The sequence below is a fragment of the Volvox carteri genome, assembly GCF_000143455.1.
Source record: "Volvox carteri f. nagariensis unplaced genomic scaffold VOLCAscaffold_37, whole genome shotgun sequence".
In the NCBI taxonomy this organism is placed as follows: Eukaryota; Viridiplantae; Chlorophyta; class Chlorophyceae; order Chlamydomonadales; family Volvocaceae; genus Volvox; species Volvox carteri.
In genome coordinates, this window is record NW_003307580.1 from 1,218,410 (window position 1) to 1,228,220 (window position 9,811).

The window sequence follows — 9,811 nt, forward strand, 5'->3', positions numbered from 1 at the left end:
CCTCCGCACCCTGCGGCGTATGGGCCTCGAGGGCTCTTGGATGGTGAAGGTTGATTTGGCGGACGCCTTTTACCACATCCCTATTCGCCCAGCGGATCGGCGTTTCTTCACTTTTCGTTTTTGTGGTGTTCTGTACGAGATGAACGCCTTGCCTATGGGGTGGCTAAATAGCCCGTATTGGTTTACGAAAATCATGCGCAATGTGGTGCGTTTTTGGCGGGATCCTTTGGCTGCGTCGGGTAAAGGTCGCAAGCGTCTCTCGCCCCCGCTCCCGCCCCACCAGTTTTTTCCCGTTTCCCGGACAGGGCGTCCTTCTCGTCCGGGTGCGCGAGTGCTGCCGTATTTGGATGACTTCCTCTTCGTGTTTAGTTCTGAGGAGCAAGCGCGTCTTGGTGCGCGCTGGGTGCGTGAGAGTATCGAGTTCTTGGGGTTGTCGTGTCACCCCACCAAGTGCCAGTGGGAGCCGTCGCAGTCAGTGTATCACTTAGGCATTACGATCAATACGGCAGCTGGTGTGTTTGAGGTGCCTAAGCAGAAGCTCGCCAAATTGCGGCGACTGGCGATCGGGTTGCGGATCACGGCAAAGAAAAATCGGCGCCTTGTCCAGAAGCGTGAGCTGGCTAAGTTTTGTGGTTTTGCACAGAGTGTCAAATTGGCCCTTACCCCAGCGCCTTTATTTCTCCGCAATTTTTACGACGACATTAAGCAACCTGTTGGCTGGTCCGGTCGAGTTCGCTTGTCCCGTGGGTCGTTACGGGACTTAGATTGGTGGGCGGACATCCCTACCCACCACTGCTCGGCGGCTATTCACCAGGGGCCTGCTGCAATTGAGCTTTCAGTGGATGCATCATGCCGTTCGTGGGGCGCGGTCCTGCATGGTCGTGTGGCGCGCGGTTATTGGTCGGCACCAGAGCTCTACGAGCACATCAATTGGAAGGAGTTGCGCGCTGTCCGTCATGCTTTAGAGTCCTTCCTCCCGTTCGTTCAGCAGCGTGTTGTGTTAATTAGGGAGGACAACATGTGCACGCAAGCAGTGCTAGGGCGTCTTTCTTCGCGCTCGGCAGCTCTGCATGCCGAACTAAAATTATTATGGGAATTCATGCAGAAGCATAGTATTGTTCTACAAGTCGAGCGTGTGGCTAGTGCTGACAACGAGGCAGATGAAGCCTCGCGTTGGGTAGACCGTGATGATTACCGCTTGCATCCCCGGTTTTTCCGCCTTTTGGAGCACCGCTTCGGTCCGCACCATGTCGACTTGTTTGCCACGCATATTAACACGCACCTCCCGGTTTTCTTTTCTCGCCACCATTGTCCGGGTTCATCGGGGGTCAATGCTCTCTTGCAATCTTGGGCAGGGCTTAATGCATATGGCTGCCCACCCTTGGACCCCGACTTCTTGCTCGCTGTGGTGCAGAAAGTGCGCGAGGAGGGAGCGTGCCTCACCCTAGTCGTGCCGTACTGGACGGCCCAACCTTGGTGGCAACAGTTGATGGAGTTGGCGGTTGACCTTGTGTTCCTGCCGTCGAATACGGAGCTGTTTGCGCCGGGCGAGGGTGGGTCGAGCACCTATCTACCACCCCCTTCCTGGCAGGTCGTGGCAGTGCGGGTGCAATCTTCATGTGGGCGCTTTGCTTAGCACTCGGTCGTTCCGTGAGGCGCTGCAAGTTCGGCCGTGTGTGTGCCCCGCTGGGAGCGCTTTCCTAGCATTTCACCCTTCCCTGTGGGCCGCGTTATTTGTTATAGGGGCCGTGGGACCATCTTTGAGGGAACGCCGTAGTTGCTTTGCGCCAGGGGAGCAGTTATGCAGTTATGTGGAGCGAATAGGTAGGGATTTGTCGTGTGTGCGCTCCTTAGGCACCGCGCAGGTAGTTGGTTTTTCGTCGCTTGGTGTTAACCTGCGTTTGGTTTCTCGTGATTTCGGAGCGGTTTCACTTGCTTGGTATCCGGGGTACCGCTGGTTCCAACCCCGCTGGATTTGGGACTAGATTCGAGTAGTACCTTTGGCGCGGAATAGGTCCCGGTTTCTCGCTGGATCTGCAGTCCGTTGCGACATCCCCGGTCTTTGATAACCTGTTGGTATCGCAGCTGTCGCTCGCCGGCCTAGGGTTGGTCCATTCCGCATGTCTTTGCCGGTTGCCAGGTTACCTTGTCCCAGGGTTGGTGCTAAGACCTGGCAGTTTTGCATCGCTGTGTTTGTGCGTTTTCTGTGTCGCGGTAGGCTGGGGCTCTTTCTGACTCCGTTTATGTTGAGCTCCTGTGGGGTCAGTTCCTAGCTGCCAAGAGCTTTATCCAAGCCCGTGCTGCTCAGCCTTATTTTCAGTGCCATGAGCTCCGTGAACTCCGTGAGCTCCGTGTATGTCTTGCTCGGTTAACCAAGAGCGCCCTGTGCTGGAGACAGCCCCTGCTGGCGGCGATTTTATAGTAGTTGGTTGCATTTGCAGCACTCCGTGGCTCTGTCAGACTCTCTTTGTGTTGGTCTTTTTGCAGGTGCTGTGTGGATTCTTTGAACAGTTGGCCGGTGTACCTGTTGGTTCGGAGGTGGCCCGACCTTGCTGTTTGTCGTGCTGGGTTTCGTCATCCGTATCCCTGCTGTCAGCGCCCTGGGCGCGTGGAGCGGTCGTTATTGCAGAGCCGGTGTTCAGTTCAAGCCCTAGTTGGCCGTTTAGTCAACCCTCAGCGGGCACATGTTTGGCATTCTCGCGTGTCTATCGTCCATTCCTTCAGTGGGCGTCCGTCAGCGTTTGTTGAGGGATCCGTCGCGTTTGTGGCCGGTGGGTCAGTCTGTGCGCGGTTGGAGAGCGCTGGTTTGACCTCGTCCTTGTGGTTTTGGCAGCGTTCTGTTTGTTTGCTCTTTTGCCTGTGTAGAGATGGCGTGTCCGCCGTCCTTGCTGCTGGAGTATCGTTTGGAGGTCGTTGAGGCGTTTTGCTTGGGGAGCTTTATTTCGTGTCGGTGTGTGTGCCTGTCTGGCAGCTCTCGCGTCCTTTGTCCCTCTAGCGGCCCGTCGCGTTGCGCTGTTTTGGTGCTCAGTTTGTTTGTTATTTCCGCTAGAGGGGGTATCTTCTCCTTTGGCATTTACCTATGGAGCAACAACTAATGCGAGCTTGCGTAAGTAAGCTGGGTTAGTTGGGCGTAAGGCCCAATGCGTAACTGTTAGACTAACTGTTTCGCAACGGCCCGTGTCCTCAGGGCCGTCATTTATTGCGCGCATTAAGCTGGTTAGCTTATCTTGTTTTTGTTGTTCAGCGCGCGCCCGCCCGCCCGCCCGTTTCTGGCGCAGCCTCGCGTTAGTTCAGTTGCGGTGTCTCTTTCTCCGTTCGTAAGGCCCGTCTTCTTCGGGCCTCTCAGTCCTTTTCTCTCTTTCATTCTTTGTAACAGAAAATGGCATTTACCTATGGAGCAACAACTAATGAAGTCAACCAACGAATCGTCGTCGTACTGTACCTGCTGTCTTGACGCCTGCAAAGAAATGTAAGCTGGAATTACGAAGTCGTGAGGCAGGACCCAACGTCTGGAAATGTATTTGGGGAAATAAGGCGATCCAAGAGAACCTTCAGTCATGAATTGCACTGTCACATTTGTAGCCGTTTGATCGTGTTTTTTTAGTTAATTAGTACTGCAATAATTAAATCTTTTATTCCTCCATATTTATACTTGGATACATGCTCCGTGTATCCTAAGCCTTTTCGGATGGGAAGACGTTTGCATGATGATCTGCGCAATCGGATAGAATACTTTTTCATGGGAGAGTAGTAAGATGTTGTCTCAGGACCTTGGCTCGTCGTTGGCGAGGCAACTGCCAACGATGGCGTTGCAGGCCGAGGCTCCTCCAGCTACGGGCTCAAGTGCAGCGCAACCTCAAGGTACGAAACCTCGGTGCGACATCCAGTCTGTTCACTCTTCAGCAGCGGGACGTGCCCTCGCACTCCTTGCGCCATGGTTCCTTTGATATCATCCCCCCTTCTGGATTTCTCCCACCGACTTCTATCCCTTACACAACTCCAACTCATCGGGCCCACCCGTCCTTTTCCCAACGTCAGAGGATGTGGACTGGTCATCGGTTGACCAAGTGGCTCAGATGGTCAGCCGCACAACCATGGGCACCATGCAGCAGCTCTGGCGGCAGCACGCCGCCGGCATGGACGAGCTGGGCCGGTTGTACGCGGAGCGCATGTACGAAAGCCACTCCCAAGCCGTCAGGGTATGTCTTTCCCTCTCTCTCTCTCTCTCTCTCTCTCTCTCTCTCTCTCTTTCCTCCTCTATGCATATACCGATGTGGTGCGGTGCGACAGGCACCCGCTGTCTACCGCCCACAGGTGACGCCTGCTGTACCCTCTGCTTTCCCTCTAGATCGGCCATACCTCTGTACTGCACCTCCCAAATGGTTTTGCTTGGGATGAAGCGTCGGGGTAGCAGCAATCTTCAAGTCCGAAGGGTTGCGGCAAGTTCGAGATGGGTGAACTGTCAGCCAATGTCAGGGCGCAGGGGCACACATGTACGCACATTGGATGGCACACAATTACACCACACCACACCACACCTCTTGGGGCGCAGTGCCGCGCCAGACCGCATATCGAGCCGTTCGCTGGCTCCATGAACACTGGCTCCATGAACATGGGCTCCATGAACACTGGCTCACGCCTCACTGGGACATTTGCCGGGTTATCAAGGACACAATACACAAACTTGCGTGATTTGCAAGGCATGGCGGGCGCTGCACAACCAAGTGTGAAACATCCGGGCAAGCAGTGCCCCGGCAGACCGCGCATGTTGCCTGCCTGTCGACACGTCGGTGTCCGTTAGTCCGACTATCAGTTAGCAGACTCGTCATTATGCCGGCATTTTGAAATCCCGTTGAGTTCCCGTCGATTTCCTTTTGCAGGAGATTGCAGAGGTTAAAAACTTTGACTTGCGGCGAGTGCTGGGGGTCCTCAACGGCTTCACTGAGGTTACTCGGGAGCTAGTGCTGGGCATACTGCAGGTTGGAGGAGATGGGATTGGAATTGTTGGGAGGGATGAGTGCTGCGCTGTGATGCGATGGGGGTGCAGCACATGCCCTGAAGTTGTGGCTGTACGCTCTGAAACGGGGTTTCGGAGGAGGCCTATGAAGCATCAAGGGACGAGTGAACGGTTTTGGAAACGGATTTTTTGGGGTACAACCCTCGGTGTGGTCACCGGGTCGCGCATGAGTAGTACACGGCATGACACGTGGATCCCGCAAACGGCAAACCGCACGGCTGTACATTGCGCTCCGGACACCACGCGGGAAGTTGGTTCACGCCGGTATCCTGGGTTTCCCTCTCTTTTCTGTCCCTCCTCTCCGGCCACAAAACGGACCCCGAATGTGTCGCGATCCTCCTCTCAGGAAATCAAGCGCCGTGATGAGGACTTTACACAACAGCTGTATCAGGTGCGGAGGCCCTAGGGATTCTGTGTAGATAAAGGACAGATGTGCTCCGCTGCCAGTCCCGACGAGATCTCACCAAGCCTTTCCCCCCCCCCCCCACGGCTGGCTCCTGACCACCTGCCGCATATGTGGCACTCTCTGTGCAGAGTTCTCGTGGCGCCTTCTCGCGCAATCTTCGTTCCGCCCTGGAGGCGCGCGACGCCTGGTACCGAGAGAAGTTGCGGGGACTGCGGCAGCGCCACGACGCACAGCTTGCGGCGGTGCGCCACGCGGCGGCTGTGGAGCTGCAGCAGCGGCAGGTGCGTCTCAAGGATTTTCAGAGGTATCAGGGCGATTTGAGAGTGAGACGGCCCCGATTCGAGTGGTGATTGACTGGGGCATCTGGGCGGAGACGGGGAGCAGCACATGCGTATGTGTGTGTGTGTGTGTGTGTTGCAGCTTGTGTAGTAGCTGGCCGCTGAAAAGGCCTCTCGAGATGCTGGTGGTCGCGCTTCGCGCGTATTTGTAGAGCCGTACTATGTACCAGCTACTACAGCTTGCATGTCCGTACATGCTCTTCGCACATGTTCATGCAGGCGTGCGTGCTTGTGTGCACTAGGGCCTCTTTAGGGTGTAGGTAGCACACTTGGAGCAGACCTCTACTTTGCGGCATCGTTGCAGTCAGGCTCAGGACAGCTCATCCGTCCGAACCTACTGATTGGCGCAGCGGCCTGGAGGCGGTTCATAGCGTGCCCTCGTCCGTGGCAATGCACCAGCTTGTGGAATATTTGGGTTATTTGGATTGTTTGAAATATTTGGAATGTTTTGGACATCACCCACACGGAAGAGAGGTGCAGCGGGTCCAATGTGCTCGAGGCCGCGGCCATTTCTTTCCTTGACGGACCGCCCAACGCATCGGCACACCTCTACGCTTGCGCAAAACACGCCGCACGGACCCGCCACCTATGTTTGGTCCCTGTCTTGAACATCGCCCTGCCCTTCGAGCCCTCAGATGCAACTCAAGATTGCGCTGGCGCGAACGCTGGCGAAGAGCGCGCGCGGGGAAAACCCTGCAGCCATCCTCAACATGCTGGGTGAGTAGTAGTAGTAGTAGTAGTAGTAGTAGTAGTAGTAGTAGTAGTAGTAGTAGTAGCAGTAGTAGTAGTAGTAGTAGTAGTAGTAGTAGTAGTAGTAGTAGTAGTAGTAGTAGTAGTAGTAGTAGTAGTAGGCCGGGCGACAGAACACCCCATGTGCTGGGTGGTGGATTGCCGTACTGCGGCAAATGCGGTACCATAGGGCACCATGGGCCGGCAGGGAAAGCCTTCCGGTGATGAATTAGCAGTAAAGAGCTACCAGGGGTATGTAAGTATGTAATAAATCTAGGGTACCTACGGCGCGGCGGGAGGTAGCCATGCAGACCGAATGGACAAATGTACACACAAACATATGTACACGATACAAGTGCACCGTACACAGCCGCACTTAACCCCCGTCGTAAGGTGCAAGGTACAGTTCCATGTCAGGCTTGGGTTGGTTACAATTTGAATTGGTGTATTGTACAACTGTATGTGTTCTGTCCCACAGCTGCGCGGACTGGCTCAGAGCTAGGAATGCATACGAGCGGAGTTACCAACGCACCCAGCGTCACCGCTGCCGGAGCTGTCGCGCTCGAAGTGCAGACCACTACCTCCGGCGCCGCCCCCGGCGCCGCAGGCGCCGCCGTCGGCGGAGCCGCCGGCGCTGGCGCCGGTGCCGGGGTATCGCCGGAGGCAGCGGCGGCGGTGCGCACTAACGCTGCCGCTATGGCGGCGGTTGCCGCTGCCGCCAACGCGGTACCCAGCGGCGGACTGGGGCTCGGCGAGGGCGGCAACAACGGCGGCTCTGTGGCGCCGGCGGACTTGGGGCCGGAGACCGCCATCCTTGAGGAGCTGTTTGAGGATGCTAATGCGGCGGATGCGCTAAATCGGGAGTTGGAGGCGTCGTTGGCACGTGCGAACGCAGACATCTTGGAGCTCCGGGACAAGGTAGGGTAAGGTGCTCGGGAGGTAGGGGATGCGGCTGCGGGACTTGGCAAACAATTGTGCCTGACTCGAAGGGGAGTGAAGTGGGTTTGAATTATGTCTTTTCGATGGGGTCTATTAAATCTCGTCTATAAACCATGAACCTTGTCTTCCCTAGGTCACATTCCGCCCCGGCACATTCGGGCCCATCTGGGCCTCATCTCTTTCCTTGCCTTACCGCCCCGCTCGTCCCCCCCGCCGCTGCCCCATCCCGTTCTAACCCCGTCTGGATGAAGTTGGAGGCGTCCCAGACAGCCGCACAGGAAGCAGCTGCGGATGCCGCGCAGTGGCGGAACAAGTGGGCAGTGGAGTCCACCAAAACGGACTCCATAAAGCGCGAGTCCATGGCCATCATCGCAAAGTGCGAGGAGGTGAGTGGATCTTAGCTGCGCTGTGGTGGCGTGCGTGCATGCAGTTGCTCTGGCTGGGGTTCAAACAGCGGAGCCGTCTTAGGGACGAAAGTCCCTTACCAATGTAGAGATATCCTACGCCCCGCCCTTTTCGATACATATCGACGACGTCCTGTCTCGTTAGCTTCTGTTCCGCAGCGGTTCGGAATCCCTCATAATCCCAAGCCTCTCCCCAGCTGCATGGGGCGTGCAACGCCCTGCCACGCCACGCCACACAAAGCTACGCCACGCCATGCCGCTTTACCACCTCAGCTCTGAACCCAACCCCCGTCGTCCTGTAAGAATCCACTTGATCGAGACCTACGCATAAACCTTGCCTGCGCCGCCTGCGTATACATGTCGTACTCTGCCGCGTCCGTGTACGGCATACATACTGGTTGGTGCTGTTCCTCCGCTCGCCGCGTCTCGCTGCGCTTCTACACAGCATCTGACCCAGCTTCAACAGCACCACATAGCGGAGATCAGCCAGCGGGACTACCTGCTGCAGCGCTGCAGGGACACCATCGCCAATCTGGAGGCGCGGCTGCCGGGTATGTGTGTGTGCGTGTGTGTTTTAAATCCTTTGAGCCGTGGGTAGGAGCTGTCGAGGATGGCACTACTGCGCATGTGTACACGCTGTGCTGGAGGTGCGAAATGCGTTCTGTTGTCGTATTATATCGGTTGTTAAAAGAGAACGTTAATAACGGATGCCGTGCAAATTGCGGTTGTGTGCGAAATTAATAATGGCGGTTGTGCTGTGGATGTGTTTGAAGGTAAAATGCGTGCTGAGCGATGTGAAGCACACATACAGGTTATGGACGGCACTGTTAACAAAATAGTTTAAACAATTTAGAAGAGTCAATCATGACGAGTTACTTGCTCTGCATTGCTTTGCGAACCCGCGTATGTGTCGCGGCATTGTCTTTTAGGGGTTCCCGTGCACCACGCGACTTATTTCGGGGCCCCTCATATCGTCTTTTGTAAGACTCCACGGCTAACGCTGCTGCTGCTGCTGCTGTTGTGCCCCACCACTGTTGCGTCCCTTCCTAACCGCAGCTGCGCCGAGTCCATCATTAGCCACGGAGCCGCTGCGCAGCACACCACCACCGCCTGAGCCCCCCCAGCGCAGTCCTGTCCCGCCTGCTTGAGGTCCGCCCGCCAACGGGCATTACGGTGCTGATGGAAGACATTGCACCTTCAACTGCTTGCTCCTAAACCCCTAAAACCCTACATTAAGCAGAGTTTTAGCTTTGTGTTCTGCGCCGCTAAGGCCGGAGACGCCGTTAGATGCAGGTTATATGCAAGCAGGAACAATTATGTCTCCATGTTGAGACGGGGACGAATTGTGACTTGAGGCGTTACGGAGGAAACAGCCTGACACTGAGAAATGAAGCAAGCAAGGGACGGCCCCGCGACGCTTTTCAAGGGGGAAGTGGTCCGTGGTCCACTTCGGAAGCAAGGTCCGTGCGCAGTGGGAGTGTGGTTGTCCTCAGTGCTGGACGTTCCGTGTGCGGCTTTCTTAGGCTGCCGTGCGTGAGGGTGTTTTGTAGCTGCCACGCGGCCAATAAAGGTTTTAGCTACGGTCAAGTAATGGCTAAATGCTGTGTGGTGCTTCTGTGTGTGTTGGATGTATCGTACATATTTAAATGCGATGCTGATACCTGCCGATAAAAGTACTACTGATGCACAGAATCGGTATGGATGTCTTGTTATTTTTGGGAGTGGGGGTTAATTGCATTCAGAATTGGATTCATGGAATGGCACGTCTGGAAGGGCGTACAGCTGCGACTTGACGCGCTTGGAAGCGGGTAGGGCCAACACTCGAACGTCTGGATTGCTGGTCGTGTATGCCTGGGTGGACTGTAAAAGACGGCCAAGGCTTTCGCTGTCTGCTGTCTGGCAGCTGGTAGGCGCGGAGCGGAGCAAGTTGTGGTTGCCGGGGCCTGGCGCCATGTTAGAAAACGTGGACGAACGGTTG